The sequence below is a fragment of the Aegilops tauschii genome, chromosome 5 (assembly GCF_002575655.3).
Source record: "Aegilops tauschii subsp. strangulata cultivar AL8/78 chromosome 5, Aet v6.0, whole genome shotgun sequence".
Lineage (NCBI taxonomy): Eukaryota > Viridiplantae > Streptophyta > Magnoliopsida > Poales > Poaceae > Aegilops > Aegilops tauschii.
This window is the reverse complement of record NC_053039.3, coordinates 134,522,674-134,531,192: the sequence shown is the minus strand read 5'-3', so window position 1 is coordinate 134,531,192 and position 8,519 is coordinate 134,522,674. Positions and strand designations below refer to the sequence as shown.

Genomic DNA, 8,519 nt, shown 5'->3' with positions numbered 1-8,519 from the left:
CCGTTCTTCCTTGTCCCTCACTTCCTTTCTCCTCCTTCTCAAAACGCCGGGAGGACCGAGGTGCCCGTGCTACAACCATGGCCACGGGGAGGAGCTACAACCGCGGTACTGGGAGTGTTGCAAACGGCGTTTTCCCGTGCTACAACCATGGACACAAAAAGCTACATCCAGTAGATAAAAAAGCTTCAACCAGACAACAAAATACAGGAAAAGTTACAACCGTTTGACAAAAAGCTTCAACTCGCAGTTGAAAAAGCTTCAACCAGAGATTGACAAATCTTCCTCGACGACGGCCATGGCGTCTCTCTGTGATTTCACCCAGGCGCTGCTCAAAACGAAAAAAGTTTCAATCATTTACAGAAAAGCTTCCACCGTAGAGGGGAAAAGCTTCAACCATTGAGAGGAAAGCTACAACCGTGTCAATTTTTTGCTACAACGGCATCTGTTTTTTGCTCGACCAACAGATTTTGCTACATCCGGCATCGTTTTTTGCTACAGCCGGCATCGTTTTTTTGCTGGAACTAGTCAAGTGTCTAGCTTCCACCAAGGAAGAAAATGCTTCAACCGTTTGTGGAAAAGCTTCATCCAGCTAGAGAAAAAGTTTCAAGAGTGGCATGAGGAAAAATCTTCCACCGCGGGAAAAAGCTTCAATGGTGGAAAAAACTTCAAACGGCAATGAAAAAGCTTCAACCGCCAGGAGAAAAAGCTTCAAGCGGTAATGACAAAAAAGCTTCAATCAGGGGAGCCGGGGGAACGACGGTGGCGACGAGGACGGCGGCCGGCGACCGGGAGCGGCAAGGACGGCGACCGGGAGCGGCAAGGACGGCGACCGGGAGCGGCAAGGACGGCGACCGGGGGCGAGGACAGCGACCGGGCGGCAACAAGGACGGAGATCGGCAATCGGGGGCAAGGACGGCGACCTGGCGACAATAAGGACGGCGACCGGGGGCGAGGGCCGCGAGCCGGCGACGAGGACGGAGACCGGCGACAAGGACGGCCACCTGAGGGGACTAGAGGCGCGGCGACGAGGGCACCGAGCAGGAGCTGCAGATCTAACCCGAGGTAGAAGAAGCACAGGACGAATCGTTTTTTTTTTACTGCATCCAGTGGCCACGCGGGCTCGCATCCAAAGGCTGGGGCAGGGCCCGCCGAAACTTTCGGCCGGTGCGCCGGCGCCTATTCTGTTACTCTCGCGCCCGAGCCCGTTCCTGTTTCCCCAAAAAAGAGACATCTCCGGTGTGGCCGCTCCGCCTCCACCTCCTCTCCCTGGCTTCGGCCGTCGCCTTGCGCCCCACCTTCTCCCCTGGCTCCGGCCGCCGCGCCGAGCCCCACCGTCTCCCCTGGCTCCGGTCGCCGCCTCGTGCCCCACCTTCTCCCCTAGATCCGGCCGTGGCCCGGCGCCCCACCTTCTCCCTGGCTCCGGCCGCCGCCCCGTGCCCCACCTTCTACCCCCGGCTCCGGCCGTCCCCCACGCCTCACCTTCTCCCTCGGCTCCGGCCGTCGCCCCACGCCCCACCTTCTCCCTCGGCTCCAGTCGCCGCCCAATCCCCCACCATCTCGTGCCCCTGGCCGCGCCCCATCCACCATCCCCATCGCCGGCCGCCCCCATCTGCAGCGCGCCTGCCGCCCCCATCCCCAGCGCACCAACCCCCAGGTCGCCACCTGCCTCATCGCGACGCCGCCCACTGCCCTTCCTCCTGGCTTCTCGCAGCCATGTCGAGCGCCTCCTCCCTGCTCCAAGCTCGCTGCAGACTACACAGAGCCGCCAGCCCCCGCCGCCTCCCGTGCTAGTACAACGCCGCCCCTGTACAAGGTTCAAAGAACTTACAGTGAGAAGGAAGGGAGATGCTAAGGTCCGGCAGCTTCCTCGTTGCCATCCTGGTACAGTGTGTGTCCCTTGGTGCATCCTCTGCCATTCATTTTACTAACTAGCAGCAGTATAACCTCCGACTGCACAATTTTTCATATAAGTTCTGAAATTTCTAGAGCTTCAGTCCAACTATGTTGCTTCTGCGATTATCCGTACGCAGAAAATCACACTGAAGATTGTTTTGTTCTCTGAACCTAAATGCATTTGTTGCTTCTACGAACATGACAGGCCCCTCAAGACGACCTCTGGTTCGGCCTTTCGTCAACGGAGAAAAGAAGACTGATGTGGTGCTCCTATTGGCTGTACTCTGGAGAAGAGTTAACAGAAAGTTGCAGCAAAGAACAAAAAAGAAGAAAAAAATATAGGGTTGCAATTTAAGGAAGTTGGGAATTAAAAGTTCAAATTGTGCTAATTGTCGCCGAGCCTCGGGTCTATTCATTCCTAAGCTATGTCTTCAGTCAGCAGCGGAGATGCCTGCGGGTACATCGATAGGAGCAGGAGACCCATCAAACTTTGTTAACGGGCAGATAGGAACAACAAGTTAGGTCCGTGCATATCATCATTCTGAGAGTCTGACAGATTTGTGTTGATTGAATCCACGGTGGCAGTAGAACATTAAGTACCATGGAGTTTTCATTGTGAGCAGGATGCATCGAATACAACAGGTTTCATCTTGCTTGCTATTCCGCTCTACTGAAATCTTATTAACCTGCTGATTTGCTATATTATAAGTTCTCATTATTCAGTTATTCTTCCAGATGAAGTGAAGCGACCTCCCCGGAGAGAAACCGATCGCTGTGCAGCGACGCATCTTGCCGTCGTCGTCGCTTGCGTAGTTCTCTGAATGGATGGATGGATGGGTACAGTTCTCTGAATGTGAAGGTGTTCACTAAGATTCTCAACAAATTCGTACATACATACAGCCCACTAGCAACATATTTATGTGCGTACGTACTTTGCAAGATGGATGGACAGGAACAGTATAGTCTTTAGACAATATAACTAAGGACGTTGTAGTACTTAATTAGTTAAGCTGCTTTTAGCGGAGAATATACTGGTCACCACACAGTAGTATCAACTATAACCAAGTCGCACACACAGCTAGTGATCTATGTGGTTCTAGTGAATTGACATACTATTGCAATTTGCACTAACATACTAAACTAAATGCGATTGAATGTTTTTCATGGATTGATGAACTTTCCTGTTGAGTCCTTATTAACTGAACTCTTTTGTGTATAATTAGAACATACAAGTGTTCTAAGAACTTTGTATCTTGAAATCTGGAATTTATTATAATGCAAACTATATTTTGTGAATTGCAACCTTTTGGTTTGCAAAAAAAATTGTGTGTTTGCAGTTGTACTGCAATTACCTTACATGTATGAACTGCAGGTATTTTGTGAAAATGGAGGAATTTATTACATATTTATAGCTTTGCGTATGGAACCTGGAAGTTTAAGATTGGCAATAGATTCAGTTCTTGCAGTACAAACGTCCTAGAGTTCAGTGACATCTCCAATTGATATAGTTTTCTTGAATCTCCAGTCGATTGTTGCTCAGCTTCCTCGCAATTTACTCAGTCTCGTTTTGCTCCAAAGCGTGCTTCAGTTCAACAAAAAGCTCCAGAAAAGTTCAGAGTTCACAGGAGTCACTTCAGGTTGGCTCTTTTTTATTCGCCAGTTTGGGTAAAGCAGGGAGAGGTAAGCAGGTCACTAGGAAAAATAGTGTTTCTTGGATGATTTTTACATGGCTCAGTGCTCTTTTTCTCTCATGATGGTAGTAGTTTGATTGAACAGAAGCTAATCGTTCGTGTGTGTATGCAGGTGGAGTTCAACTATACAGAAAGGTGATGGTTTCGACTGGGGCTTCCGTGACGATCCGCTGTTGTTCTGATCTCTAGTTTCTATGAACTGATGGGTAAGATTCTCTCTCTCATGCTCTCTCTCCCTCTCTCTCTCTCTCTCTCTCTCTCTCTCTCTCTCCTCATCCTTTGTAGTTTGTGTGAACTGATAGTTTAGACTCGATGAAATCCGCTGTTTGTAGTTTGTGTGTACTGATAGTTGAAACTATGAATTCCATGCTTTGTAGTTTGTATGAACTAATAGTTAAGACTCGATGAACTCCATGCTTTGTAGTTTGTGTGAACTGATAGTTGAGACCTCAAGAGTTGTCCATCTCGACTCGGTGAACTCATAGCTGATAGTTTTGTGAAGTGAAAATTCTTCTTCAAGTTCTTGTGGTATTTAATACTTTGTAAGCTGATAGCTGATACTTTGAGATGGATGTATTATTAGGCTGTGAAAATGATGTCAAATATGTGCAGTTTAATGGATGAGTGTTATCTAGATCCTTTTAATCTGAAGGTAGTATTTTCTATAGACAAGAAATGGGCATTTGGCTCAGTAATCGTCCATTACTAGAGGTATTGTCAGTTGACCATTTTCCAGAACTAGTTTCAATTCGTGGACTACCGGCACTTGCAAAATCCAAGAGGCTGACCATATCAAAGTGCCCAAAGTTGAAGCAAAGGAGATGAGATGCCACAAAAAAGGTACACATGCTAACAGTAGTTTTACCTTCCAGCCTTTACTCCGCTCTCGTCTGAAGTTTCTGAAAGAACATTTGGGAAACAGAAGTTGTAGCTTCTTTCAAAGTTCAAAACGAATAATATATTCAGTTCAACTTGTTCTAGCAAACCATGTGCAAGACACCATAGAATGAAAATGTTGTTGTGTTGCCAGGTCTCCAATTTGTTCAACTACAAATAAATTACATCCGTTCGACTACATATATTACACTAGTTCAACTAAGTGCGTCACACCAATTGACCTACGTTTTACATATGTATCACTTAAGAAAAAACAGTAGATTTTGATGATGCAAGCTTAGTTCTTTTTTCTATTTCCTATAAGTTCAAGTGATCAATTGCTATAAGTTGGCGGGTTGTTTACTCAGGCAGTTAAAAAAAGTGAATTATGTTCATGGCCAGCGAGATGCTCATCATTTGCGGCATCCATCTCTACTGAATTATGTTCATCTCTTTCAGTTCATCTTTGAAATTTGGTCCAATTTCTTTTTGCAGGATGCATAAAAAAAATCAAAGGTAGCAGCTCAAAAAGATGAATATTGGAAGCCCATTGCCAGGCTGCGGATGCGTATGACTTGAATCGGTAGCAGGCCTGTAACCGAATCATTCCGCACCACTTTTCTGTCTGTGTGGCTTGATGTGCAGCCCGCCGGCTCAGTCGTGTACGTCCAGACAAGACACTATGGTGCAATTTAATGCATGAAGTAAGCCCAGCAATTCAGTTTTCATTTTCTGAACTTTTTTAAACTTGCGTCACTTAACTTACTGTTATATTTCTGTATTTAAGAAATACCACCCTTTTCGTTAGTTGCAGTATGTGTTTGAGAGTGGATGAACCCATACCTGAAGGCTCTGGGCTCCAACTACAGCAACGGTGTCAAATTCGCCATGGCTGGCTCAACGGTGTCCCGCGGCGTCTCCCAATTCCCTGAACATCCAGGTCGATCCGTTCGTCTACTACAAGCGCAGATCCCTAGAGCTCTAAAGTTCCGTATCAGGGTATTTTTTCATCGGTTCTAAAATTCCCAGAGCATCAGTCCAACGACGTATCGGGGTATACTGTGTTGCTCCTGCGAATTTTTGTATGCTTGTATGTAAAAAAATGGTACAGTTACTGCTTTGATGTGTCGTGGTGTTAATGTTGTTGATGTTCAAAGTTTGTGCAGAGAAAGACTTCAAAAACTCGTGTCGCCGATGGAATGAATTACTAGAAGTTCAAATTTGCTAATATCTACAGTACTGGTAGTTCATTTTGCTACTAATCCCGACTGTCTATAGTTCATTTTGCTAATAAATATTCTTCTACATGTCTTTACGTCGGCCGTAGAACATGTATTCCTTTTGGAAGTTAAGTCAATGTATTTCATCTCTTTGATCGGATTAATGCTTGATTTTGGTGATGGCAATTTTTATCTCTGATATCCTGAAATGAGTCGGTAACATAGAATTATTTTTGCTAGCTTTGAAATTGTAAAAACACAACAAGTTCACAATTTAAAAAGTTGTAAGTTTCAACATGACGTCCTAGATAAGTTTCGGAAAATCTAAAAAAAAAGATAAGTTTGGGAAAAAAGCTAAAAAAATGAAACCCCACGGAAATTCAAATGGTAAAAGTTCAAGTCGTAAAATGAAAGAAGTCCAGAACATCGTTGTAAAAAATGTTATTAAAAAGAACACAAAACATTTTCTTTAAAAAAATTGTCATGAACTTCAACAATATAAACCATGCAAGTTCGGGGACGATGATATCGTGAACAGTTGAAAAGTTACGAGGAAAATCATACAGAAAAAACAGAGTAAAGTCTAGTATATGAAAACACGTTCAGTACAAATCCATACGGACATCCGTTCAAATACTCTTTTTTTAACCTTTCAACCACCGTTGTCCCCATGCCTCTCCGCCACACGTCATGTCGTGCCGGCTTGCCATCAACCATCATTGTGGCTCAGCCCTGTAGTGCTTACACGATCACCACACGCAGCTTCCTTCTATCGTTGTCCTCGCCCTGCTCTCCTGCATATTGGCATTGTAAAAACACAGCAACTTCACAATTTAAAAAGTTGTAAGTTCAACACGACGCCCCAGATAAGTTTGAGAAAAAAACTCAAACAAAATGAAACCCAATGAAAAATCAAATGGTAAAAGTTCAAGTCGCAAAACAAGAGAAGTCCAAAACATCTTGCAAGAAAATTGAGTTAAAAAAAACAAACACACAATTTTTTTTCCTTTAAAAAAATATCATTCAGTTCAACGATATAAACCATGCAAGTTCGGGGACTATGATACCCAAAAAACAGAGTGAAGTCTAGTATGTGAAAACATGCTCAGTACAAACCCATACGAACATCAGTACTCTTTTCTCGGAACCATTCAAAATTACTCTGAAAAATACCTTAGTACAAACACACACATAGATCAGTTCGAGTACTCTATTTTTTGGACAGAAAAACAACTTGTTGAGTCTCACCATACTCAAAATTACTCTTAAAAGATGGGAGCAAGTACAAAGTCATAAAGACATCCGTTCAAGTACTCTTTTTTTGGAACCATTTAAAAACTACTATAAAAAATACCTCAGTACAAACACATACATACATCAGTACAAGTACTCAATTTTTTAGACAGGAAAAAACAACACGATGTGTTTCACCTTATTCAAAATTACTCTTAAATGGTTGCGAAGTAGAGAAAACGTTCAACATGACTAAGTTTCGGATTTTCTATAGCTATCCAACGGTATATTATTTGACCCATTTCGACAAACTTTTAAAAAAAATCGCGTTCAAAATCAAATTTGACCGTATTCAAATTCGTTTTTAAACCGTAATGAATTAGAAAAACATTTCTATACAAAAAGTTGCGCATTTTCCATAGCTTTCAAACGCTGTATCATTTGCATCAGTCCGACAAACCGTTTGCAAAAAATGCGAAAATATGTTTCGCCCAGAATTTCACCGTTTTTCAAATTACTTTTAAATTGTATATAATTTGAAAAAACAGTAGATATATGGAAGATGCGGAATTTTACCAGCTTTCCAACGCCATCTTATTTGCTCAATTTCGACAACCATTTGAAAATTGAGTCCAAAATACGATTCGTGTTTTCGGTTTTGAAAAAAAGGTTTTTTCAAAACTGCTCTTAAACCGTGATGATTTTGCAAAAAATTCATATATATTTGTAATGTAGATGTCAAGAGCTTTCCAACGATATATTACAGGCCCCATTCTGACGAAAAGACGATCAGTTCAACGAGATGAAAATCATCAGTACAACAGCGTGAAACCATCAGTTCAAGTAGGGTAACAAAATAATATTCTGTTACGCGAAACAGAATAGCCCAGATGTGTGTGTGTGTGTGTATATATATATATATATTGGTCTCGTGAAGGAGAAAGTATCACTCAAGCTCGAGGGAGGCTTAAATCAATGTTATATTCATGCCCCAATCATGAGCTCTCAAGACAAATTGTTATTCAAATTTTTTATGCTCGGCTTTCTCGTGATGATCAATCCATGCTCGATACTTCTTGTATTGGTTCTTTTATGAAGAAGACTATTGAATTCATGTGAGATCTTTTGGAAAGAATTAAACGCAACTCTGAAGATTGGGAACTCGGCGTAGGTAAAGAGTCAGGTATAAAGCTTGAGTTTGATTGTGTTAAATCTTTTATGGATACCGATATTTTTCACAAGTTTAGCACTAAATATGGACTTGACTCTGAGATAGTAGCCTCTTTTTGTGAATCATTTGCTACTCATGTTGACCTCCCTAAGGAGAAGTATTTTAAATATCATCCCCCTATTAAAGGAAAGATTGAGGAGCCAGTCATAGTCAAAGATGAAACTATCATATATAATGTTGACCCGGTTGTGCCTACCACTTACATTGAAAACCACCTTCCCCTGTTAGGATAAACATGCTAAAGTCTCAACCGTTGTTAACAAAAGTAATATTAGAACACCTAAACCTTCTGAACAAATTAAAGTGGAACCTAGTATTGCTACGTTTAAAGATCTCTTGGTCGATAATATTGATGGGTGATACGTCTCCAACATA

General features: G+C 42.8%; 1 non-coding gene across 4 annotated transcripts; it reads left to right on the top strand.

Moving 5' to 3' along the window:
- Window positions 1-1,159: 1,159 nt before the first annotated feature.
- LOC109784610 (uncharacterized) lies at window positions 1,160-5,688 on the top strand. Of its 4 annotated transcripts, none has more exons than XR_012184353.1 (8): window positions 1,160-1,881; window positions 2,099-2,535; window positions 2,629-2,752; window positions 3,419-3,573; window positions 3,697-3,790; window positions 4,321-4,424; window positions 4,956-5,164; window positions 5,269-5,688. It is a non-coding gene; the product is annotated as an uncharacterized protein (transcript). The 4 variants fall into 4 exon arrangements; XR_012184352.1 differs by having other exon boundaries at window positions 4,253-4,424; window positions 5,275-5,688; XR_005756619.3 differs by having other exon boundaries at window positions 4,253-4,424.
- Window positions 5,689-8,519: the final 2,831 nt, after the last annotated feature.